Genomic DNA, 13,833 nt, shown 5'->3' with positions numbered 1-13,833 from the left:
GCAGTGTTTGGTCAGAAAGGAGATTAAAGATCTTTGTACTGATATCATCACTCACTGCCTCCCCTCCCCCTCCTCCTCGTCTCCTTTGCCAGGGCCTTATGCCCTTTCTCCTACTGTCCCAACACACTACACAAACCACCACCAACTCACCAAAGCTCTCTTCCCATTCATTCTCATCACCATCCTCACTCTCCCAAAGTTGTCAACTTTCCTCACTTCCCATTCAGTTATTTTCAGGTTTTTACATCACAGTTACAACTGTGTGGTCATATGGGATTTAGTGGATTTTCCTCTGGATGGATGCTTTTGATATATATTATTAGATCCCCTCCCCCCTCCCAAATGCCACTACCACCACTTTTGAAAGCGACCTCTTACAGCCTTTTTCTGGGTTTTCTCTTTCTCTCCCCTCTCTCTCTCTCTCTCTCTCTCTCTCTTTCTTTATTGCTTCACTTAAAAGAAACAACATCATCTTTCCCTCAATTTTCCATCTCCCAACCCACCTTTTTCTGCCTTCTTTGATTACTGTACATAGCATCTCAAGGCCCTGTCTTCTTTTCTTTTCTTTTCTTTTTTCCCCCTTTTTTTTAATTATTATTATTATTTTTTTAATTTGGTGTCCTTGGTCAAGGCAATCTCTTCATGGGTGGCCCCTGTATTTTGTAATAAATGGTTTGTGTCCCACATGTTTGTAAAAGCTCAGTAAATTCTATAATGGCTAATCCAATCCTTAAACATCCATTCTACTTTATTTTGTTGCCACTTTTTGGTGATAAAATCTTTATCAGAGACATGTGATATTAATGTAAGAATTCCTATCATATTTCTAGGTTTCTCTGTCCCCAAACAGCCCCTTTTAGTATTGATTTCCAATTTATGATTATTGGCATTCATTGAAGATTTTTTTAAGTGGGTTAGATCGAATTCCAAGTCCCTTCTTCTTGGGATAGTTTTAAGTCTGTGTTTACTTCGACTTTTGATTTGATAATTAAGGTTACCTTTAAACATTAGGGTTATGTTTGGTTTTAAAATTTGGCTTTAGGAAAGTATTAAAAAAAGAAAAAAAAATATTAAACATTAGTTTTTCGTATTTAATTTGATTTAGAAAATATGAAAGGAAATTAAATATAATTAAAAATTTATATATTTTAAAATTATTTAATTTTTACATAATAAAGAAAAATAAGTTAAATGAGTTTAAAGAAGTATTTAAAAATAATTTAATAATTTTAAATTTAATTTTTATTTTTCTTTCTTTTTATTTTTCCTTTTTATTTACATTTTCTCAAATTTTCTAGAAAGTAAACATAACCAAAAGAAAAAAATATTAAGAAAAATAATATTTTCATAATTAGTTTTATTTGGCAATTAAAATTTAAATTGAGATCCAAAGCAATACCCAATAAGAGAGCATGCTTTTAGGTTTACATTATATATGTTTTTTTTATTAATCACAAAAAAATATAAAAAAAATTAAAAATAAAAATAAAAATCAAATTAAAAGGATCTTTTTGAGGAAATAACTCTAAATTTACCCAAATGAGTTATATAAATTTATGAATTTAAATCCATGACATAAATTCACAACTTAAATTTGGATTTATGATTATTTATAATGCTAAATATTATTAAAAAAAAAAATTATAAGGGTTGGGTTTACATGATTTTTTATTTTTTATTTCACCTTTGTATGTCATAATTTTAAGGATCAATCTTGATGCAATAAAAATTTAATTTAATAAGAAATAATTTAATTATTCTTGAAATAACTTTAAGTATTAAAAAAATATTTGAAAAATGAATATTGTTATGTTTGTCATATTAAGCTATTTCTTAAATTAAAAGTTTTTGTTTTTTAAAAGAATTATTCAAAAATATATTGAAGATTTTGTCTTCTATTTACTATATAGTCTTTGTACTTTATCTAGAAGTTAATGTCGAACTAAACCCACAATTTTCAAAAGACGGTACTATCATTACAAAAGTTTCATATAATATGAAATAGTTTTTTACGGGTCTTAAAATAAAATTTCATTAAAAAGTAATATTTTCAGGCATTCAATATCAAATTTCTTTTTAAATTATAAGTTGTTTAAATATATAATTTATAAAACCGATCAAGTCATAAATAAGATAGAATTAACATTAATATTGGGGAAAAGAAAATAACATATCTTTAATATCATATTATAAACTTTAAATTTTAAGTTATTTATGTTCATAATTAAATCTAAACTAAATGATTGGGGAAAAAAAAAAAAGGGACCATTCTCATGATAAAAGAATAGCCAAATAAATTTTATCTTGTGAGAAAGTACATGATTGGAAAATTTTCTTTTGACCTTAATGATTTAATTCAAAACTTTTATCAAGTTGAGCTCCTTTAGTCATCCATTCATCACGCTTTCTCTTGTGAGAAAGTAAGAGAAAGTACACGATGAGAAAATTTTCTTTTGACTCTAATGATTTAATTCAAAACCTTTATCAAGTTAGCTCATTTAGTCATCCCATTCATCACACTTATTAGAAAATGTCATGCCTTCTCTTCTTCTTTTTTTTTTTCCAATGATTCAAAAAAAAAAAAAAATTTGCCAACTAAAACTTCCATTTTTGTGGAGTGGAAAAATGTGAAATCAATGAATGTGTTCTTTTCACATTTTTTTTTTCCTTTATTTTTATTTTCCATTTTCTATATCCTTAATTCTCAAATTTTTCAAGATATACAAAATAGTATGATTTTTTTTTTTTTTTTGGGTCAAGTTGAGCTTCTTAATCATGAATTAATCCATTTGTTGGGACAAAGCCTATGAGTTGAGAGCTTTTACTTTTACCCTAATGATTCAAGGACCCTAATTCAAAATCAGGGAAAGTAGGAGAAAAATAAAAGAGAAGAAATGAAAAGGTGATGGAAAATATTAAATTTAAATGAAATCTTATATTCTATTTAAATGATAGAAAATAAGATGAAATTAAAAAAATCCAAATAAATTCAACTTTTTTTTATTGATTTATTTTTAGAAGTTATGAAAATAATAAAACATAATAAAAATTATTAAAAATTTATGTATTTTCAAAATTTTCATCCTTTATGTAGAAAAGAAATGATGGAATGTATAGTTTTGAAAAAACATGTAACAAAAATTTATTAAATTTAAGTCTTTATTTTCTTTCTCTCTTGCCTTTTTTTGAAGCTTTCCAACTCCAAAAGACACTTAATGTTAGGGCTAACAAAGTTTGATATAATTCGTTAACATGACACGAACTCAACACATTCTTCATGGGTTAGGGTTAAATATAAATGAATTTAAGTTAAATTCTTATCGACTTGTATAACTTATTTAATAAATAGATGATTTTTGGGTTTGTTTGTATAACAGGAATTTGACTTAAATTAACTCATTTAGTAATCTCACTATTAATGTAACTATATCTTAAACTATTTAACCCATATTTAACTTATTTTATATTTGTTTTCAAATGAATAGGTAAATTGAATCACAAATATTTTGGTCGAGACATTAACAATATAATCATATATAAAAATTAATGATTAAATAAGAAGATTTGATTATTAAATAGGTTAAATGGGTTACAGGGCGTTTTACATGTTTAATAATTAGTAGCATTTGAATTTATGTTTCTGACACAAGTAACATTTATGTTAGGTTTTGATTGAGTTATGTAATAGAATTTCAAGGTTTTAACATGATATGAACACGATCCACCAACACAAATTATCACCCTTATTTAATATATGCTTATAATTTCTCCCCCTTTGTTAACAAAAATAATCGTATTAAAAATTTAATTAACTTGTTACACATCAAAAACTAATTAAAATATAGAATTAGGAAATGGACATTATTTTGAAATATTGACCATGCATTTTAATATATATTTTTTTTTACATATATGATTTAAAACAATGCTCTTGTGATAATTTGAGTCTCGATATCTCACAAAGTTGAGAGATTTTTTTTTTTTTTTTCATTTTTAATCTTGGATACAAGGTGATATTCAACTTCAGTTTTCCCATTTAGTTTGTTAAAAGATAATTTCCAAAAAAGAAAAAGTACAAATTTGAATTAACTAAATGTATTAAAAAGTTGTTAAATGATAATGTGTTAAAAATGAAATAAAAAAGGAATTTGAATTAAATAAAATTATTAAATGATAATATAAGAATAAAAAATAAAAATTTCCTTCTTATTACTCCAAATTCAAAGAGACTTTTCTTGTGCATGAAGAAAAGAAAATTTTAGTCTAAGGACCACATATAGGTTTTGAAAAAAAAAAATTGCAGATATGAAAAGTACTGCACTATAAGTGATTTTTTTTTTTTTTTTTGAGAAAATATAAAATCCAAGCTTGGATTCTTTTTCTTTTTAAAAATCCTTACCCTTAATAGGTAAGCTTAGGCTTAGGCTTCTAAAAATAAGCAAGCATGTTGTATTCAAAACAATACCATAGAATTAACTATAATCTTAGATTATTTTTATAATTAAAATGAATTTTGAAATAATATTGGTGGGGAAAATAATTAAATTTTTTAAAATGTTTTCCCGATGGTTATGTGGTAAATATTTTTGAAGATCTATCTTACCCTTCCTAAAATGAATTTGGGGAGGTTTAATAGGATTTAGAGAAAGTTTGGGATTTTGAATCCGTAATGTAATGATTTTAAGAAATATTTTTTAAAAAATCATTAAAAATGTATTTGACTTTGATTATAGAAAATGTTTATAATATTTTTAATACTTAAATCATAAAAAATTTAAAGTGTTAAAAATATTGGAAACATTTTTTAAAATTACAGTTAAACGGGTTTTAAGTGTTTGATAAAATTTAAGAAATATTTTTAAAAATTTAAAAATTTGTTTATAATGTTTTAAAAATCACTTGTAATAGTTTTTGGAAAAACATCGAATAAATGATTCTTCTATAAATATTTTCTAAAAAAACACTTTCATCACAAACATTGCAAATAAAAACATTTCCAAACTCATAAAATAAAGTAAAAAATAAGAATAAAAAGATTAACTAAAGAATTATGTATCCAAGTTTTGTATTTTAGTCATATTATTAATAATAATTTAAAAAAAATATTTTTATATCTTAATTATATATATTTTATCATTATTTAAATAATTTGATGTGGGGCATGTTCTAAGGTGAAGGCAACTCAGACAGGTAAGTGGTTGACACCTGTCACTCATGTCCTTGTTACGCCATTTTTGTAAATATCTCCTACCCACACGCCCCTTTTCATAACCCTCCTTTGCCCCACCAGTATGATTAGTTATCGTTGGGAAAGCGACTCAATGTCCACTTGGGCATCTTCACCTCCTAGATTACCAAAATGCCCTCGGCCTCTTGCCCACTGTGCCCCACATTTTTTTTTATTTTCTTGAGTCCTCGACTGCAATTGATGTGGAAGCTATGACACCTTCATGTTATAATTTTTTATAAATTATAATTTTATAATTTTAAATCTTTGTAGACTTTCTAATTATTTAAATTTCATAAATCAACGCAATTTTAAAAAATATCTTTATCAGGAATTATAGTTGTATTACTATGTGAAGAAAAAAAAAATTGAAACAAGTTAATTTCAATTATAATTATCGTTTATTTGGAAATTATTTAAGAAAGTTCAAAAATATTTTTTTAAATATTATAAGATTTTTTTTATAAAATTAAATATTTCTTATTTTTATCTAAACACATTACTGATTCTCAATAAAAATAATAAAGATTAAAAATATTTTTACAAGAATTACTTCTAAATAATACTAAAAGTTTAAGTGTTTTTAATAATGTTTTTATTCGAAATATTTCCTAGAAAACATGTTTAGAAGAAGCATCCATCAAGTGCTTCTTCAAGAAGTATTATAAGATATTTTATTTTATTATTTATTTATTTAAATTTTTTACTTTTCTAAAGTTTACCAAACATTGAATTTTTCTTCGAAAACATTATTTATGTTAAAAATATTTTTAAAAACATTATAAAAAACTGTGTAGATATTGTCCAATATAGGTTCAAAGAGAAGGTTATCTTTAGATTATATTTCTTATTTCTTTATTTTTAACTTTTAAAAGTAAAAATAATTATAAAAAAAATATAAAATAGAAATTTACCTTATACTTTTAAGGTGAAGTATGATTAAAATAATTTTGAAACAATAATTTGGTGGATGATTCTTCAAATAATCATTTTTTCACTATAATTGTGATGTCTTATATTGGATACGAGAGAAAATTTCTGACATTATATAAGTATGGACACCTTTCAATCATGTAGATGTATTTTAAAACTGTGAAAACCCTTTTATGCTCAAAGTGAATAATATTTACACAATTGGGTATAAATTTTTACAAAATGATATAAAAATTTATCCTTATCCTTGGTATCATCTACATGGTTAAGAGGAGTTCATATTTATGTAGCGTTATAAATTTTTTCCCTTATCCGATGTGGGACATCACAAACACTTCCCATATAGACACAACATCCTCGTTGTGTCTTAAGGGATTACAAGGTCAAATAGGCAAACATTCGCTATGGGGGTTAGAAACTTTTTCTTCTATTCAATGTGGGATATCACAAACACTTCTCATATAAATACAATGTTTTCATCGTGTCTTCATTGTATCCCATAGGATTGTAGGATTAAATAGACAAACACCTCTATGGGGGTCAGAAACTTTATCCTCTATCTAATGTGGGACATCACAAACACCTATAATATTCTTATTGTGTCTCATGGGATAACGTTATTAAATAGACAAACATTTCATATGAAATCAAACAAACCCTCACACTGAGGATAAAAATAAATTTTTATATCATTTTGTAAAAATTTATACCAAATTATGTAGATATTATTCACTCCGAATATAAAAGGGTTTTCACGGTTTTAAAACACATCTACATGATTGAAAGGTGTCCATACTTATATAATGTCAGAAAATTTCTCTCGTATCTGATATAAGACATCATAATTATAGTGAAAAAATGATTATTTGAAGAATCATCCACCAAATTATTGTTTCAAAATTACTTTAATCATACTTCACCTTAAAAGTATAAGGTAAATTTCTATTTTATATTTTTTTATAATTGTTTTTACTTTTAAAAGTTAAAAATAAAGAAATAAGAAATATAATCCAAAGATAAAACTAGGTTTTCAAGTCTAACACTCGTGAAACATGGTCTAATTTACAAAATCACGTCTTATTCTCCAAATACAAAAAATTAATAATATAGTTACAAAAATAAAAAATAAAAAATCATTCAACCCTTATAGTGATTGGAGCTATGTGGAAAATGGCACCCAATGTGATAGAAGCTTTTGATTTATTAAATATTGGGAAACCATAAGATAGAGACCAATGAAAGAAACAAGAGAAGATTTTGATTGTCTTATCCCACTCAACATTATTTATTTATTTGTTTCTATTATGTCAGATATGATTATTTTATATACATTCATCCGTACAATTATTTTCCTATATTTTATATTTTATATTTTATATTTATATATTGTATGATTTGATCCCTTGCTTTATATATATTATTAATTTGATAATAAAAAAAATACATATGTTATGATATACTATTGCAATTATGCTAAAAAAGTCACCATCTCTTGCAACTTTTTAACTTTTTATGATTGGATTTTTTCTATTATTTTTTTTATATGGATTTTTTATTTGTGGTGCAACTCTTCATGGGATACAAACCATGTGTCAGTCACACTTCTTGGTTTACGATATAAAAATAATATAATTATAACAATATTATAATTTTTTTAGGTGATACTTTGTATTATGCACCAAGGCAATTATTTTAATAAAAGTAATTATATATATAATTCATTTTTTAAACTTTTTTAAGAAATAAAAAATTAATATCTACTTTATAATATTAACATGATTGAAAAATAAAATCAACAAACTTATGTATTTCGTAAGCAATTTATGTCACACTTACATAATCATTAAGCAATTAATTTAAGGTAGTTTAGAATGAGTAGAAATTATTAAAATTGACTTTTAAGTGTTAATCATGACTAAAATGGCAATTAATAAAATGGTGCTTGGGTGAGGGGATAGAGACACAATTATATTCTTGTCAATTATTGGATTTTTTTTGTGAGTTTCAAATGAAATATTATATTTGGGTTTGAATTTCCTATGAGAGGAAGGAAGAGAAAGAGCCGGCAAATTGGGAAGGGGGAGGGGGTGGAATGAAAATAAATTAAATATTAGTGTACATTAAAAATTTTGAAATTAAGTAAGTAAATATATATTTTTATTTGTCGAATGTTTTCATTTTCTAATCATAGTCTTGGTCGCCCATATCAAATAAACTACGAAACTATTTGATAACGGTTTTAAAAATAATTTTTAAAAACTATTATCTAATGTTTTGTTAAATAAAAATTTGTTTAAAACTTTAAATGTTTTTAATGTTTTTAAATATATTTTAAAAATAATTTTTATATTTAATACCTTATTTTTAATTATTCTTCATATTTATATAATTATTTTTTTAAATAATTCTTAAGAAATAAGTATAAATAATTTTTTAAGACATCATATTTTTGCTTTTAATAATAGAAAATAGAAAATAATTTTTTAATTGTAAAATATATTTCTATTTTTTGTTTTAAAAAATAAAAAATTATTTTCAAAAATAGTTATAAAATGTCTAATTTTCCATTAAAAAAAAAAACAAGTTCTTTGTTGGGTTTAATTATTTTTCTTTTGGCTTTTAATTTTATTTACTTCTCTTGGGCATAGCATAAATCTCTCTCTCTCTCTCTTTCTCTCTCTCGCGAATGTGATTTATATAACTTCTCCATCAAAGGGGCATATCATAAATCTCTCTCTCTCTCTCTCTCTCCCTCCCGAATGTAATTTATATAACTTCTCAACATCATCTCCGTTAAAGGGTTTTGGTGAAAGTTACATGAGACAGAAAGGAGGTTGGTTGGAAGAATTCAGGTGAAGTAACCTTTGCCTTTACAACTAAAAATCAATATAGATCCCATCAATTGGGTCAATAGTACAAGAAATTGGGGTGATTAGACCATACATAGTTCCACTTTTAAGGGTCCATTGTGGATTTGTACCCCACAAAATTGGTTCAAGTGTTTCTTCATTATATATATATAATATATGTGCACACATATTTGGAATAAGGGCACTACCACTTTCACTTTATAGCTTTTTGGGGACACCCCTTTGATTTTGGTCCTGGTGTCTCCAAGTGTCCCAGCATGGGTTCCATTGGAGAGGCCCTGCAGCCCTACTAGGAAAGCAATATGTGCATCTCATCATCTGAAAATTGTGCTGAATTTTTTTTTTTTTTTTTTTTTGCTAGTTGAGGAACAACCAATGGACAGCTTTGGGTATCATCTAGCTTTCAATTGAAAGGCTAGAGGCAACTCACTTGTGGACTTGATTGGGATGGTTGTGCCTGCCCACAAGCTTTCTTGAATTTCCCTTTTTCAAAATTAAGAAATAATATTTTTTTAAAAGAAAATTAAAGTTTTTCTTTTATTAATCCAATCAATTCATGGTATCTAACAATTGAGTAAAAATATGACAAAGTATGATCATATGGTGTTTTCTTTTTGATATTTTTTTAAAATAAAAAATAATAGGAATTTTATATAAAATATACAATTTTTAAAAGACTTACTTTAAAATGAGAAGAGTTTGTAAAGACCTTAATTTTTTTTAAAGTATTAAAAATATTTTATTATCTTAAATTTTAAAAATTTCCAAAGTAATTTTCAAGAATATAAGATAACTTCATATTTCTTATGTAAGATTTTCCATTTTTTTATATAAAAACCTTTAATTTGAAAAGCAAAAAACTAAAAAATATACCCAACAAAATCTAAATTTTCTTATTTGGAATACAATAAAAAAAATATGAATTGAAATAAAATATGATAGAATCATAGAAAAACAAAAAATGTAGAATAAAAAATTATTAACTTTTAAACTTATTTTCTATTTTTACCCCTCCTCTTTTCTCCCAAACTATACCACATCCAAATAAAATCGATTTTTTGAGCAAAAATAATATATTTGAATAAAAAAATCCACAAACTGAACTTCCTACTGAAATAATTTTAAACTAATGCTTCTTAACCATTTGGACATTCATCTGGCTTGAGATTTTTTTTAGTCACAAAATCCGAATTAATAACTACAATTTAAAAAAAAAATTAAACATAAAACAAATCATTTTAAACTTAAATCATCAACTAAGTTAAAAAATTTAAAACCATAATTGCTAACTGTGGATGCTAATTTGAATAAGATGCGCTAATTTGAAAATTATTTTAAAAATAAAATTGTTTTATGAAAATTTTGTTTTAAAGAAATCATTTTTACTCAAAACTTAATAAAACCTAAAATTCATAATTGGGATTCAAGGGTGCTTTCCTAAAAAAGGCTAATAGCTTCAATAAAACCTAAAATTCATTATTGAGATTCAATCAATGCTTTCCTAAAAAGGACTAATAGCTTGTTGTTGTCTGCTTTTTGGTAGCAAAGAGACCCTAATCATCTTGTATCTCTTTTTTCCCAAATAATTTATGTCCAACCCCACAACATGGGTCTTAATCATTCAATCCTGCCCCAACACAACATTATTGATTCAGTCTTTACAGTTATCACAGGAATCTAACACCCTCCCACCACTTTAATCCCCACAAACATAAACAAAACTTCATCATTATCATTATCACCCTTCCCAATGAGAAGAAAACAACCCACGAAAAGGAAAGAAAAAAGGGAAAATCTTTGGAATAATTAATCCTCAGTAGAACACACAAGATAAGAATAACATTATCAAAATCAAAGTGAAAAGTGGTGGCATGCTTCCTTAAATTGGACACCCACCTGAATGGGGAAGAGACTTAGAATACGGAATATGGAATACAAAATGGAGGGTGCCGTATAGAAGAATTAGGGCGTGGCCCTTTGGGCATGCGGCATATGTATACCCATGTGGAGATTTCATCATATATATATATATATGCCTCTCTCTTTTGTTATCCTATGTGGGTTCTGAACAAAAGGGTGGAGTTTTGTGTGACTCTGCCATCCGTCTGGTCCTTTTCCAATGCCAGAGAGAAAAAGAAGAGAAAGAGAGAGGGAGAGAGAGAGAGAGAGAGAGAGAGTAGGTTGCAGACATAGGGTGCCACAGTTGTATTATTTGAGGGTATTGTTCCAATGTCCAATGTTTTTGCGTGTGTGTGCGTGTGTGTTTTTTTTCTTTAATTTAATTTAATTTTTTATCAATTGGGTTTGTTTATTTGAGGGGGTAACTTAATACGGTCTTAATTCATATATCCATGAATGGAACTTTTTGGTAGATGGGTTGGTGCCATGTGGGCGGTAGAGTTTGGTGGGTGGGTCATCAAATGGGAGCAACCCCACACATAAGTTGCTCTTAGGAAGTTCAATCAAAAACCCCGCACTAGAGAGAGAGAGAGAGAGAGAGAGAGAGAGAGAGAAGATATGATCAATGGAAAGGAAAATAAATTAATGTGGAGAATAGGAGGAAAAAGGTGGGACTAGGGTTAGTGTTTTTGGATTGGGGTAGATAAAGGGAAGAAAGAAAAAAGAAAGAAAGAAAGATTATCAATGTAATTTCATACTTATATTTTAATTAAAAAAAAAATTGGTAGAGGTTGAAAGGTTAAAAAAAATGGAATCTCATACTCATATTATTGGCTTTTTGAAGGGCATGTGAAGAAAGGCCCGCTTGAAAATGTCCCATTTTGGTTGTGAAAAAAAAAAAAAATTGGATTTGTTTGATGCCCTCATGGGATGTTCAATGTATGAATAATTTTAATTTTATAAAAATATTATGAAATATAAGGCAAAATCTTTTTTAATTACTAAATTATTCATATATATATGTATGAAACCCAATAATTTTAAGTTTTTTTTTTTAATAATCAACTTATTGAATAATCTTTTTAAAGAGCTTATGATCCTAAAAATAATAATATAAAAGCAAAAAAAAAATTTTTTTTTTTATGTAAACCCCAATTTAGTTTATGCATAAAACATTTTTGGTTTGATTTGAATTAACTTCTCAAAAACCAAAAGGTCCTTTTTTTAAACTCAATAAAAATTTTCGTTTTTTGACTTAATAAGAAAATGTTACTTTTTTTAAAAATTGATTTCAACTTATATAAGAATTATTTTGCCAAATTTGCATCAATTTTTAAAAAATCAATAGCTCTTTTTACACTTGATAAGAGCTTCTATGATTATTCAACTAATTTTATTTAAAAAGGTTACGAGATAAAAAAAGATTTTAATAAACAAATAAAGAAAAAAAATTCTTTATTTTGGTATTTAATAAAATTTTTACAATATCAATATTATTTTTTTTAAATTATAATTTTGACTTTAACTATAAAAAAAAAAAAACTATCAAAACCTTCATATCTAGTAAAACTTTTACAACACCCATGACCCATTGTTATTTTAAAATTATGACTTTTACTTTATTTTTGGGTTCTAATTAAGTTAAAAATAAAAATTTATTTAAGATGTTATCTTCATATTTAATGAAAATTTTACAATGTTAATATTATTATTTAATAATTATAATTTTAGCTTCGTATATTATCCTGTAATTAACAAAAATTTAAGAATTTGATACAAATAAATAAATTAGGTTAAAGTAGGGTAGTGAATTAGGTGTAGGTTATTTGAGACACCTGATTTCATTAAAGACTGATGCCTTTATAGCACAACAAAGGGCTTTGTGCACTTCTGTAAAGCTCTTAAATTGGGCTGTCAAATTTTGCAAGTTGTTCCAAATATTAATTGCTTGTGTCTCAACATTAATAGTTATGCTCACCATTTTACTAATCTATGGTTTCGGGTGGAGTACTGTCATGTGGCGGGTTTTTGTAGGTATTTGTTTGTTCCTGAGAAGAAGAATTTTGCATTAAAATAAATGAATATGACTTTTTAAACCCAAGATAGATTTGAAACATGTTAAAATATTCTCTTACTCCACTGTACCTCATCCTAATTATATACATAAAATTAAAAATTTTTACACATAAAATAATACAAAAGCTTGTTCTAAAAAAATAATTATGAAAAATTATAATATTTATTTATATATAAAATATATTTATTTTTAATGTAATTGAAATTTATTTTTTTATAAAAAAAATTAAATGAAATAAAATAAATTAAAGGAGGTGCAAAGAGTTTAGATTTTTTATTGGGATGTGATTGATAATAGATTTATATAAACAGGATAAGGTTAGAAAGAGGGTGATCAATCATAAATTCGTCACATTTTCATCTCTAATGGTTAACTTTTTTCCCATTATCATTTTTGAGGAGTTAAAGTCAGTTTTTATTTCAAGTTTTCAAGTTCTCAATATAGCTTCTTGATTATATTTAGTTAATAAAAGGAATTGTATCAATTTATTTGAGTTGAAATTTTGTAATTTGGGTTAAATGAGTAAAAAAATTAACGAGAGAAATTATTTTCCATTTATCTTTTGGATTTACTTTAACTCGACTCAATGTTAGTGTAGTTCGGTTAGAACGATAAAGTCTAATTTTTTAATCTTAATAAATAAATAAATTTTATATGATTGAAATTCATTTAATTAAATTGAATTTTGGAGTTACTAGAAAAAATAAATTAATTGATTTAGGAGTATAAATTGCACTTTGAAAATATTTTGCTCCTTAACAATCAATTAAGATTCTAATACCATGATTAACCCTAGAATTTATGGTAACAAGTGATGTGCCAACAAT

This window comes from Vitis vinifera, chromosome 19, assembly GCF_030704535.1.
Source record: "Vitis vinifera cultivar Pinot Noir 40024 chromosome 19, ASM3070453v1".
NCBI lineage: Eukaryota > Viridiplantae > Streptophyta > Magnoliopsida > Vitales > Vitaceae > Vitis > Vitis vinifera.
The sequence above is the reverse complement of the archived record's forward strand: the minus strand, read 5'-3'. Positions refer to the sequence as shown.